The following is a 13,577-nucleotide window of genomic DNA, read 5'->3' as shown; positions in this document are numbered from 1 at the left end:
CATGGGCTGACAGGGTAATGGGCTGGCGGGCCACGAGACAGCTTGTTTACATTGACCATCCACAGGCACGGCCACCCGCAGCTCCTAGTGGCTGCAGTTTGCTGTTCCTGGCCAATGGAAGCTGTGGGAAGCGGTGCGGGCTGCGGGGACGTGCTGGCTGCCACTTCCCACAGCTCCCATTGCCAGAAACGGCAAACCGCGGCCACTAGAGTTGCGGGCGGCCGTGCCTGCGGACGGTCAATGTAAACACACCGTCTTGCAGCCTGCCGGCAGATTAACCTGACGGGCCACAGGTTGCCCACCGCAGGTCTAACTGATCTCCTCAATAGAAAAATATTCCATTCATCTTGCTTATATTTTTCTTTCCTTTATTTCATCCTCTTACTCTTAGTCACACTATCTCATACCACTCTAAACAACTCTCCCCACCTCCTTGCTCAGCAAGTGATAGATTTTGTGGCTAGCTGTCTTAACAGAGCTAACCACTAAGGGATACAAGCACAGACTTGCAAGAAAAACTATAAATGTAGATGTGCTAAGCGGCCCCAGCATTTCTGTGTTGATAATTGGTGTGTGAGATGTTTACTTATATATGTGTTGACTTTTAATTATTTCAGACCATGTTGCTTAAGTTTGTTGCTCTTAAATGGATCAAACCCTTTTGCAGCAATCATTGGTGACTGATTACTTATGTGCTTTTATCCAGGAACACGGTGTAGAGTTACAACTTTAATTCGTCCATGCCATTCTAACTATAAACAGCTCCTTCTCTAACATGAGGGCAAGAGTACTGGTTATATTAGGAAAGATGACAGAGGAGTGACTGGCGGGTACTAAATCTTCTGTTCCTTCTAATAAGGAATTTCTCTGCACTAGTTATCTCAGTAACTAACTAACCATTTGTGGACAAATGCTGATAAATGAATGTTTAGTTCAAATATAAGCATTGCAAACTAAAGATTTCAACTAGGGCTGAATGACCCATAGCACCAGAATTCTATGAGAAGGAGGCAATCCAGAGAACAGTGGGAGAATGGGACAGAATGGGTTGGAGGTAAGGGTTGTGCCTTCGCTACAGACAGTAGGTTTTCAATAAAAATGCTTTGTTCTGTTTCTCTGAAAGCCAGCACGCATGTTGTGTAATGACCAGACAGTTCTAGCATAATGCCCTTTGAGAGCCATGGATGTGAGACTCCACCCCAGCTGACTGTCACCATTCATAAGTGCATGGCAGAGAGGTGGGAGATGCTTGCCTTGGACGTTTGCGTAATCACACCTTTAGGCTCCGGCACTAGGATCTGTTCTGCCATGGCAAGGACCTCTAGGGAAAGGAAAAGAGAGGGGATTCTAAGGGTGGTCTGGTAAACAGTGCCCTGTGCTATATCTCCCATTCACCAGTGACTTGTAAGGATCAAGAGGAAGGAGACCATCTCTTCTCCCTTTAGCTGGAAACAATAGTACTGCCCCTTTGTGATGTAGTGCTCTGATTGGCCTGGCCTGACACGTATGCTGCCAAGCTACCATTTGCTGGTGTTTGTGCTGCTGCTAAGGCAGTCTCAGATTTTACTGCATGCCTCAACAGGCTGTTAAAGCCCCAAACACAAGAGGCAAAGGAGGGTAGTCAGTTGCATGTCACCTGAATTTCTAAATCCTTCTCCTTATGGTTCCACTGGGGTCAGCTTCATCCTTCTGGAAATGTGCACACCACGACTGTATGTAGTATTCTAGTATCTGTCTCCCCGATGCAATGTACAGAGGTAAAATCCCCTCCTTACTATAAATCCAGGGATTGCATTAGCCCTTCTTGCCGGAACATCTCACTGAGAGCTCACGAGGAGCTGTTTGCCCATTATGACACTTCAATCCCTTTCAGACTTACTACTTTCCAGGATACAGTCCCCCATTCTTTAGGTGTGGTTGGCATTCCTTGTTCCTATGTGTACAAATTTGCATTTTGGCTGTATTTAAACCCATTTGGTTTGAATGGGCCCAGCTTACCGAGTGATCCATACTGCTTTGTCTGACTGCCCTGTTCTCATCATTACTTGCCACTCCCCCAATCTTTTTCACCTGCCAATTTTGTTAGCAGTGAATTTATACTTCTAGATCCTCAATAAAAGTTCTGAATAGCATCCTTGCAGGACCTCACTAAAAACACCCCCATTTGATGATGATTCCCCATTGACAACCATTATTGAGATCTATCACTGAGCCAGTTCTTCATCTATTTAATGCCTGCAGGAATAGGTTGGGGGTAGTGCTGCAAATCGAAGCCTTATGGGAAATTTCTCTGTTCAACAGTCTGAGCCTGACAAATGATAGTGCCTGGAACAATAAGCAAAGCACGTCAGCCTGTCATGCAAACTAACCCTATGCTGCATGGTGCTGATTTTCTGCTGTATTAAAACTCCTGAGCGTCATTTGGCTATGAATGTAGTAAATACTCTTAAAGAAAAAAGAAACTACGTGTTGTTTAAAAATACAGATTCCAGCTTGCTTAAAAATTCTGTTCCGGTTGCCCTGTTTCTCTCTTTGACATTGAGTTTGCTCCTGGTTTAATTTGTTAATTTAAGGTGTCTGCCTTTATGGATTGAGGGCAGAGCCGATCACAGTCAGGAATATTCAAATGTCAGTAGCTTTTTTGTTAAATAGTCTCTCTCTCTTTTTTTAGGAGGCTCCTATGAAAGATTTAATGAGTCACTGAAGCTTTTCTGTAGAAGGTAACAGTGGTCAGATTCTCAATACAAGTTCTATCCCCTTGGTGCTGCCTGAATAATGCAACGAGGAGGGAATCTTGTTGCTATGAACTTCCATTTTCTACTGGTGCAGACGCCTATGATGTAGGATGGAGGAAATAAGGAGTGTTACGTTCACAGTGGAGCTCTACTAACCTAATTCCTATGTGGCACGTGACCGTAGCCAGCTGTCCTAAATTAGAGCAGCCTCTAGGGTGCTGTAACTTTTATGTCATGTCTGGGACAGGGTCAGCTGGAGACGTAACTAATTCCCAGAGCCCCCGCTTCTCCTCCTCCCCTGGGGTCCTGCACCAATTGTATATTAGCACAGGAAAGAATCTGGCCCAGAGTTTCTGAAGAGTATGTATTGCAGAAACAACTCCCAGTGGTTTCCTTTTGCCTTTTGTTTTGTTTATTTAGTAACTAGTGGGCTATTGTGAGACAGAAACTGGGACTTGAGCACATAAGAATGGTCTGATCCAATATGGCCAATGGTCTACCTAGCCCACTATCCTGGCTTCTGACAGTGACCGATGCCAGATGCCTCAGAGAGAATGAACAGAACAGGGTAGTGATGGAGTGATCCATCCACTGTTGTCCAGTCCCAGCTTCTGGCAGTCAGAGATTTAGGGACACCCAGAGCATGGGATTACATCCATTACCATCCTGGCTAATAGCCACTGATGGATCAAATCCTCCATAAGCTTAGCTTATTTTTTGAACCCAGATATACTTTTGGCCTTCATGTAATCACCGGACAATGAGTTCCACAGGTTGACGGTGCCCCGTGTGAAGTAGTACTACTTTTTGTTTGTTTCAAACCTGCTGCCTGGTAATTTCTTGTGTTATGCTAAGGCAGGGGTCAGCAACCTTTTGGCATGCGGCTCACGAGGGTAAGCACCCTGGCAGGCTGGGCGGTTTGTTTACCTGCCGCATCTGCAGGTTCAACCGAATATGTTGAACAGCACAGGTCCTTAAGCATCCCCGCTATTTACCTCTCTCCATTCTAAAACTGACCAATTTCTCCTACCCTTTGTTTCCTATCTTTTAACAGTTTACTAATAAGATCTTCCCTCTTATCTCATGACTGCTCACTTTGCTTAAGAACCTTTGACGGACCTTGTCAAAGGCTTTCTGAAAGTCCATGTACACTGTATCCACTGGATTCCCCCTTGTCCATATGCTTGTTGAGCCCTTCAGAGAATTCTAATAGATTGGGGAGGCATGATTTTCCTTTTCAAACACCATGCTGACTCTTCCCCAGTGTATCATGTTCATCTATGTCTGATAATTCTGTTCTTTACTATAGTTTCAACAAATTTACCTAGTACTGAAGTTAGGCTTACCAGCCAGAAATTGTCAGGACCTTTTTTTAAAAAATTGGCATTAGATTAGCTATCCTCCAATCATCTGTCTTAAGAGGTTACCTACCACAGTTAGTAGTCCTAGAATTTCATATTTGAGTTCTCTTTTTTTTGAGAATTTTCAGGACCTTTAAATGAATATCATCTGGTTCTGCTGACTTATTGTTTAATTTATCAATTTGTTCCAAAACCACCTCTCCTGACATCTCAATTTGGGATGGTTCCTCAGATTTGTCACCTAAAAAGAATGATTCAGGTATGGGAATCTCCCTTACATTCTCTGCAGAGAAGACCAATGCAAAGTATTCATTTAACTTCTCTGCAATGGCCTTGTCTTCCCGGAGTGCTCCTTTAGCACCCAAATCATCCAGTGACCCCACAGATTGTTTGACAGGCTTCTTGCTTCTGATGTAGTTTTAAAAAGTAGTGTTAGTTTGTGTGTGTCTTTCTGATTGCTCTTCAAATTCTTTTTTGGCCTGCTCAATTATACGTTTACACTTGACTTGCCAGAGTTGATGTTTCTTTTTATTTTCCTCATTTGGATTTTACTTCCAATTTTAAAGGATGCCTTTTTGCCTCTAAACTCCTCTTTTACTCTGTTTAGCCATGGTGGCATTTTTTGGTCCTCTTACTGTTTTACTTTTTATTTGGGGTATACATTTAGTTTGAGCCTCTATTATGATGTTTTTAAATAGTCTCCATGCAGTTTGCAGGCATTTTACTCTTGCAACTGTTCATTTTAACTTCCATTTACTAGCTTCCTCACTTTGTGTAGTCCCCCTTTTTTGAAGTTAAATGCTACTCCGATGGGTTGCTTTGGCATTTTCCCTCCTACAAGGATGTTAAATTTAAGTACATTATGGTCGCTACTACAGAGTAGTTCAGCTATATTCACCTCTTGGACCAGATTGTGTGTGCCACTTAAGACTAAATCAAGAATTCCCTCTCCCCTTGTGGTCCCAGGACTGGCTGCTCCAAGAAGCAGCCATTAGCGGTGTCTAGAAATTTACGTCTGCATCCCATCCTGCGGTGACATGTAGCCAGTCAATATGGGTATAGTTGAAATCCCCCATTATTATTATTGTTTTTAATTTCTATAGCCTCTCTGTTCTCCCTCAGCATTTCACAATTGCAGTCTCCATCCTGGTCTGACTGTTGTACTTTTATTACTCAAGCATAAATCTCTTAATTTTTTATTTTAAATACATTACTAGTTTTCCATCTAATTTATTTAGTGGCTTTAATGTCTCAATAAAGAGTTTAAACTCTCCCACTCTCATACAGACACAAATACACAGGAAAGGCCATAATAGGGACAGTAAGATGCAATTTTTAAAAGTAGGCTTTAACTGTAGATTTGAGTTCTGAACACTAGTTATTAAAGGGAAATAAACTAGTCCTCCCATATTTTTTTTAGCCTTACTCACTGAGTTTTAACAAGTGAGTAGTTCAATGAAATCAGTGGGATCACTCACATAAGTCACTCTGCAGAGTTGCTTATTAACAGTGGCAGAGTAGGATGCAAAATAACTTACAGCCCTGAGATGTAAGCAAGTGGATTCATTATAAAGCAAATGCCTAAAATTATTTTGATGGTGGAATTCTACACTGGAGTAGGTTACTGCCTTAAATAGAACAGTATCCTCTATGAGACATTCAGTAATTGGCTTGAGGTGATCAGTAGGTAGAGAATATACACATACACACACAGGCTTATTTATCTACGTCATTGAAATGACAACGAATGAACTTTTTAACAAAATAACTTCACAAATCATTATAGGAAAGCTTCTTGAATGTATCTATTTATACCAAGGAATTACAGGGCATGTATTTTAAAAACACACAAAAAAGCCAAAAACAATCCACCCAGTTTTAGCTAACAAAGCTGAATTTGGCTTCTAAGGTTCATTAATCACTGCAGTAGCTTAGTTAGAAAGAACGCGGCAGAAGGGGAATTTATCTTTGTCAGCTCCCCAGGGTCCAGTTCATTTGAAGGGCAAAATAGGAGGTAGGAATAAAACTCAGACTGCCTAATTTTGACCTGTGGTTTCTTTCAGACTTTATGGTTAGGAAATTTTCTAATGCTTGCTAATATCAGAAGACGACCAGTGAAACCTAGCAGGTACCAGTGTCCACCATAATTTTTCAGAGGCTGGGAAATGCTGGGGTAGTTTACACATTTTAAACAAAAGAAAAATGTGTGGGGAGTATTTTTTTAAAGGAACAAACAGGAATTCTATGCCCCACTCACATTGATAATCAATGGGAACTGGGCACTGAACTGCAAATCTCCATGAGCATAAGAGCACCACTGCATTTAGGCTATATGAGATGATTTGTTAGAAATGTGGGTTCATTCTGTTATACTGGGGCATTAGGAATATCGTCCTGATCCAAAGTCCACGAGTGTCAGTAGAAAAAGTCCCATTACCTTCAGTGGGCTTTGGATCTGGCCTTATTTAATGAAAGCTTCTGTAAGGACTGTTTGCACGTGCTTGGACTACTTTGTTGTGAGGGCAGAGCGCTTTCTGCTGGGAATGTAAAAGTTCACCACTCTTCCATCACAAAGGCTGATTCTTAAGAAGCTATCCCAATGATATTAATTTACCAGAAGTGCTTTTCATCCCAGAGGATCCCAAAATACGTGGCAAATAATACGTTGGTCTATTAAATGCCAAAACTAATGTAGTGTTAAGGTTGCTGAGGTAAAGTCACAAGGTCAGGGAATGCATAAATTCAGTTTCTAGCAATAATATTAACTTGGTCACATTGTTCTTGTTCCTGGAGTTAAATTGTCCTACTACATTGGAATCCTCAGTAGGTTGTGATTCAGTTGCCTGGATCAAAACCCATCCATGTGGATCTAAAACTAGTATCTGCATATGATCCCAGATTGGAAAGGCCTATTTTCCATTTAGATGCAGCTAACATTTTGAAAGACTAGGCATTTTTTTGCGAGCTAGAAGAAATCTCTTTAAGGAAAAGAATTAATGAGAAGGCTAGAGCTTGGAAAAGTAAACAAAATTCTAGATGTTTATAAATAAATATTTAGCTCACACCTATATATAGCCTCAGCTTTATCTAGATATTCTGGGCACCATCTCCTATGCCCATTCCTGGCTTTCCTAATTTGTTTTAAAACATACATTTGAGTTGTTTCCTCTTATAGTTTCTACCTGCATTAATTTCCGATCTGCGTATCTGGCATGTTGTTACCCTGCTTAAGCAAGGGCCTTTTGACCTTCCCATTATGATGAGAAGGGTTACAAACAAAATACTGAATATGGTATGTGGTGCTTGTTCCTAGCCTATTCCCAGCCTGAAATTTATGATCAATTCTTATTTTTACATTGCTCATTAAAAATGAAATGCATCCATACTGCTGAGTGTATAACACACACATATTCCCTGGTTAACAAGGTTCTTTTTCTTTGTTTCATATAAATGCTCCATTCTTTCTACTGTGAGGGCTAAAACTGTCGGCAAGCAGCTGCAGCACAAAGTAGAGAAGAAACAAACTGATTTGTTAAGCTGCTATAACTCTGAAAAGTGAGGTTGGTTGGAAGCCCTTGGGGAGACCAGGGACAGTAATTAAAACTGACTGAGCTGTCAAAGTGGTGGCTGTTGCCATCTTGAGTTATTTTGTGTTACTATCACAGAATTACTTGAGGTATCCCTCACCAAAGCAGTGTTGCCAACTTTTGAGAGTGGTTTTTTTTTTTAAAATCACAAGTCTCAGGAAATTTGGTGTTTCTCTTAAAGCCCCAGCTCCTGGGATCATGTGAATAAGTGAGAATCTCTTTTTTTCATTTTAAAAAAAGCACCAGGTTTTTAGTCCTCATGGCTGCAGAGAGAGGCTAGACAACATGACCTGAATGCATCCTAAAGGATTAAAAAAATTTAAATGGAAGTTGAATTATGGGATGCAGAATTAGTGGCACAGTTTTAACCACCTTGAATGTGTTAGAGACGAGAAACTATGGACTAATTTTGGTTTAGTAAAATCTTGTGGACCAGGATTAGGTTTTATCTCTTTGTCTTCCCCAGTTCTTGCTCTGAGCCCTGGACCAAGCTTCCATTAAGTGCAAAGGCTGCGGATCATTAGAGGGGAATAGTGTCATGGAGGCATCTGAGCACACCTTCCTGGTGAAAATAGGGAGAGAGACTCCTCCAAGCACAGATCCAAGGGACTAGATCTGGCCCAATGTGATTGAAGTTGCACTGAAGGATTTCAGAAGTGTCTGTGATAAGTGAGGGAAAAGACCTAGACGGCTGGATTAAAAACAAGTGCCGAAGATAAGTTTTCCATGTTAACTGCCTTCTAGGTAGCAGTGACCCTGATAGGCTTTTGGGGGCAGAATGCCTGTAAGTTGGGGGTTTTTCCCCTCCTTTTCCTGAAAATGAAAACAGTGTAAGCAAAATGTATGACCCAGACTGTTCAAGATCGATTAATGGTATTTTCAGATTCCTTGCCAAATCCACTCCATGGAAGAAAGACAGACCTTGAGAGACCTGTTCTTAAGAAAAGACTTCCTGAAAAGGTATTTTTAAATGTCCAATTCAATGTAAATGTTCTTAATAATCCAGAAAAAAGAAGGAACCCTTCCTTTGTTTCCCCAATGTGCTAGCTTTCCCAAAGCAATAGTACATTATCTGGAACATAGAAACAGAGTGATGCTATCTCTTCACTTTCTGGATTTCTTTTGTTTTTATACATTAAAGGACAGAAATGTTAATGAGGGTTTCAACAAGTGTAGAAAATCCAGGGCAACTGAACAGTATCCGAGCAAGATAAGTAAATGAGAGACATATAGGGAAAATGACAGAGTTTAACAGATCAGTCCCCTCAGCAAGCAGCCATTAAACTAATCCAGAAGCAAAGCTCTTTGTTCTAAAAACCAGCTAAGGTTGTTAAGTGAGAAAAGTATACTTGCCTATCACATTACTTATTAAAGCAAAGTACTTAAAAGCCAGGAAATGAATAGTTAAAGGCATCATAAAACTTCCGCTGGCCACATAAATGCATTATTGTTACCAAATATAAAGAGATGCATATTTCAGCACACATAATGGGCCATATCTTCATCTGTGTCCAAAGAGTATTTGATGCAGTTGATGAGGTGGGGTGTAATGGTTTGAGGCCTTAGATTCTGATACCCAATCTGGAAAATGGCCATGTTGAACATGTTCCCCCAGGTCAATGGGGCAGTTTGATGTGGAATGTTGGAAAATGACTCAAGTCACCAGATACTGGTGTTTCTCTTTACTGTTGAAAAGTAACTGGGTCTGGTCTGAGAGAATAAAGTCCAGACCAGTAATATATATACTTGGTTCTTTAATGGGGCCAATTGCACAAAGCGGAAAAACAATTATGAACCAGATCAGCTGGGAGGAAGAATTTAATCAGAAAAATATGAATGATGGTTGGGAATCTTTTAAGGACAGCTAACTAGATTCATTAGAAGCCAGAATTGAGAGAGAAAGCTGTACTGGTTAAAAAACAGACCTGGTTTAAAGGGAAATGAAGACAGATATAGTGAAGACCAGTATATGGGGGGGGGGGCTGGAATACTGCTGCTGGAATACTATATTCCACCTCTCTACCCACCCACCCCCATTTGGTCTTCACTATATACCCATACATATACCCAAATGCCACTGTCAGGATTCTTTTTGACCCTAACATTTTTTAAAAACTCCTTATTGTCCTTAACTCTGCTGGTCATAGGTTTCTCTTTGTGTCCCTTTGCTTCCATTGCCAATATATATTCATTACTATCAGTTTCCCTTTCTTCCATTTGTGTGTGTGTGCATACAGTATAGCTAAATGTAAATGTGTATATATCTAGGAAGAAAGAATGTTGGCCATACTTAGTTTGGGGGACTGTATCCTGTGAAACAGTGACTCTAAAATATTTGGGAGGTTATGGAGAATAATCATCTGAACATGAGTTCCTAGTGTGACTCGGTGGCCAAAAGAATTAAGGGAATCCTAGGATCCATAAACAGGAGAATCTTGAATAGAAGGACAGGGTTTGTTACCTCTGTATTTGCCACTGGTGTGACTGCTGCTGGAATACTGTGCCCAGTTCTGGTGCCCACAATTCAAGAAGGATGTTGATAAATTGGAAAAGGTTCAGAGAAGAGCCATGAAAACAATTAAAGAATTAGAAAACATGCATTAGAAAATATTCTAGCACTAGAAAAGGTTCAGAAAAGGGCAACTAAAATGATTAGAGGTTTGGAGAGGGTCCCATATGAGGAAAGATTAAAGAGACTAGGATTCTTCAGCTTGGAAAAGAGAAGACTAAGGGGGGATATGATAGAGGTATATAAAATCATGAGTGATGTCGAGAACTTTTCCTTATCCACTTTATTTACTTATTCCCATAATACAAGAACTAGGGGTCACCAAATGAAATGAATAGGCAGCAGGTTTAAAATAAATAAAAGGAAGTTCTTCTTCATGCAGCGCAGAGTCAACTTGTGGAACTCCTTACCTGAGGAGGTTGTGAAGGCTAGGACTATAACAATGTTTAAAAGGGGACTGGATAAATTCATGGTGGCTAAGTCCATAAATGGCTATTAGCTAGGATGGGTAAGAATGGTGTCCCTAGCCTCTGTTCATCAGAGGATGGAGATGGATGGCAGGAGAGAGATCACTTGATCATTGCCTGTTAGGTTCACTCCCTCTGGGGCACCTGGCATTGGCCACTGTTGGTAGACAGATACTGGGCTAGATGGACCTTTGGTCTGACCCGGTACGGCCATTCTTATGTTCTTATGCCGATAAACAGATTGAGCTCTTTGAGTCTAATTTAACAACAACAAAAAGGGTTGAGTGGCTAATTACAGTCTATAAGTATCTAAATGGATAAATATTTAATAATGGGCTCTTCAGCTTCCAGCCATTACATCATATTATACTTTTCTCTGCTAGATTGAAGTGGAGTTCAAATGGGAAATAAGGTGTAAATGTTTAGCTGTGAGAATTTACCAAGTGTCGTCGTGGATTCAATGTCTTTCTTTTTAAAGGATATATGCCTTAGGAATTATTTTGGGAACGTTCTTTGGCTTCTGTTATGCTGGAGGTCAGACTAGATGATCACAATGGTACTTTCTGGCCTTGGAATCTATGAATCTGTAGTTCAGAGACTGGTGACAAAAATATTCCCCACAACCATGTTGGTTTTTTTCCTCCATCAGTCTGATTCACAGAGAATCATATATAATTTATAAATAATGGCATTTCTTAAAGATTTTACTCTTTCTGCAAAGTGCTTCTTAACGTGTCAAACTCTAGCTATGTTCCAGCTTTTGTGGTATAATTTGATTATGGTTGGGAGCTAGGACACACAGAAGCACTTTCAGAAAATGCAAACAGTTCAAAAAGAATCCGTTTGAAAGGCTGGTGCAAATCGAGCCTAGTCTCATTGACTTAGAATCTGGCCATTGAATGTCCAAAAAACCCAAATAACTAACAAACAAACAAAAAACCACCTCAGTGATGAACTGTAGTGCAGGCCACGCTCCTGTGTCAGCTAACATCATCATGGGTAGCAGCATTAGGCTAAAAGCTCCACAGAGGGGCTACATCTCCTCCCCGCCCTAATGGGTAGGAGTGGGCAGAACCTTAGTTCTGGCCCCACAATGTGCCCAGTAGTGCAGATATGCCACCGCCTGGGGGAGCATACACTAAGCCAGCTATAGACCCAGGATATTACATCTCCGGAGGGAGATTGTGACTCCCCAGGTCACAATCTCTCTCTGGGGCGGCTCCAGCAGCATCCCGGCAGGGTGCTGCCTTTAACACAGGGCTTGTGGCAAAGCCATGACTGAGGCCTGTGTTGAATTAAAACTTTTAGAAAACATCCTAGTTGTCAATAAGATTTTAACCCTCATAATCTGAAAGCTTCTCTCTCTCTCTTTCTGGCATTATAAGGGAGAGCAAAATCAACCTGAAAAGGGAATTTGGTACACTCTTATTCTGCTCATTGTACACCATCTAAAACTGCCAGATGGATCTGAAATCACAGGCCTCTACCACTTGAGGTATAGAAAGACCACTGTTGGCAACCCTTCTGTTCTTCCTGTGGTGAAGCCAGTCACCGGACAGAAATATGTGTGCACACATGAAAGTTAATGGAAAATTTCCTAATGAAACCCATGAAAGCAGGATTGGGCCCCAAAATAGCCTTGGAACGTCCTTAATAATGTTGCTTAATTACAAGCTGTAGTCTTTATATGAAGCAGATACCTGGGATTTCAATGACCAGTGACAATATGGAAAATCTGAAAGGGGAATGTCAAGCCATTATTGAGGAGACAGAGACATTGAAGTAAAACATTCAAAAATTGGCTAATTTTTGTTGGACTGTAACTCAAAAACGGTTGGACAAAATCTGTGTATACTGTGTTTCCCTGTGCCTTCAAATGAAATGCAGAGAAGTCAGTTTTAATGCTCCATGGTTAATTTGCTCTGTTACAGCTCTGTGATGGGTGGCAACCCCCACAAGGGCTGACTAGGTAAAAAGGGCCACTTAACCTTGTGACAGGTTGCACCTAGAGGGGAGTCAGGGCTGATAAGAAAGGGCTGAAGGGAGGAACTCTGCAGACACTCTAACAGACAAGGGGGAGCAAGCCCTGAGATCCTGCCTTGGGATACAGACTCTAGCAAGAACGGAGAGTGGTGAGACAGCCATAAGGAGCACAGGAAGCTTTACTGGTAACCCAGAGGTAGGCCAGAAGAGAGGGACCCTAGGCAAAGAGCAACAAGGTCAGGGCTTGAGCAGACACTGGTTGCTGGGCATAGGGATGCTGGGCTAGAGCCTGAGTAGTGAGCGGGCCTGGGTTCTCCTATCAGCCACTGGGGAAGTGGCACAGACTAGGCAGTGGAGCAGAAGATGGCCTGAAACAGTTTGTCCAGTAGGATTTTGATACTATCCTGGAAGGGAAGAACTGCAATGACCTGACCGCAGGGCCAAGCCCTGAAGGAGCACCTTGAGTGATGAAGACCTGACTCCAGAGAGAGGGCAAGAAACTGAAGGGGGCGGGTGTCAGACTGGTCATGAGCTAATCCTCAGCTGGGCCCCAAGGAGGTATCAGGCCAGTCAGTAGTGAACCCTGTGATTCACTCTTACCAGGAGTATATTTTTGCACTCTTCATTAGGTTCTCTGTCTCAGAAACGTACAAAATTACATGGTCTTGGCAGCTTGGTAGCAGCTGGATTCTTCTGGGTCAGTTCCCTCAAGTTTAAAGAGTGTTGTTGGTACACAGTTCTGAAAGAAAAGATAAAATGTTTGAAAGCTGTGAAAGAGATTTCCTGCTCATAAGTCTGCTCTTTAAATTGTCATCGCTATTACAGAGGTCAAGTTTTGCATTAAAGAGTTTGAATTTGACTATGTGGGTTATTATAGCTAATTCTCTCAATAAAAAAACAAAAACAAAAAAAACCCTTTTATAACACACACATAT

At 41.5% G+C, this 13,577-nt stretch overlaps 1 long non-coding RNA gene across 1 annotated transcript in view; it reads left to right on the top strand.

Moving 5' to 3' along the window:
- The window catches only part of LOC123374856, a 55,688-nt gene extending 42,448 nt beyond the window's left edge, over window positions 1-13,240 (top strand). The window contains exons 2-3 of the long non-coding RNA XR_006581215.1: window positions 8,567-8,643; window positions 12,045-13,240. This is a non-coding gene — a long non-coding RNA (uncharacterized LOC123374856). The remainder of the gene's footprint in view (window positions 1-8,566; window positions 8,644-12,044) is intronic.
- The last annotated feature ends 337 nt before the right edge of the window (window positions 13,241-13,577 follow it).

Source organism: Mauremys mutica, chromosome 7 (genome assembly GCF_020497125.1).
Source record: "Mauremys mutica isolate MM-2020 ecotype Southern chromosome 7, ASM2049712v1, whole genome shotgun sequence".
Classification (NCBI taxonomy): domain Eukaryota; kingdom Metazoa; phylum Chordata; order Testudines; family Geoemydidae; genus Mauremys; species Mauremys mutica.
Note: the sequence above shows the minus strand (reverse complement) of the source record. Positions and strands in the feature narration are given on the sequence as shown.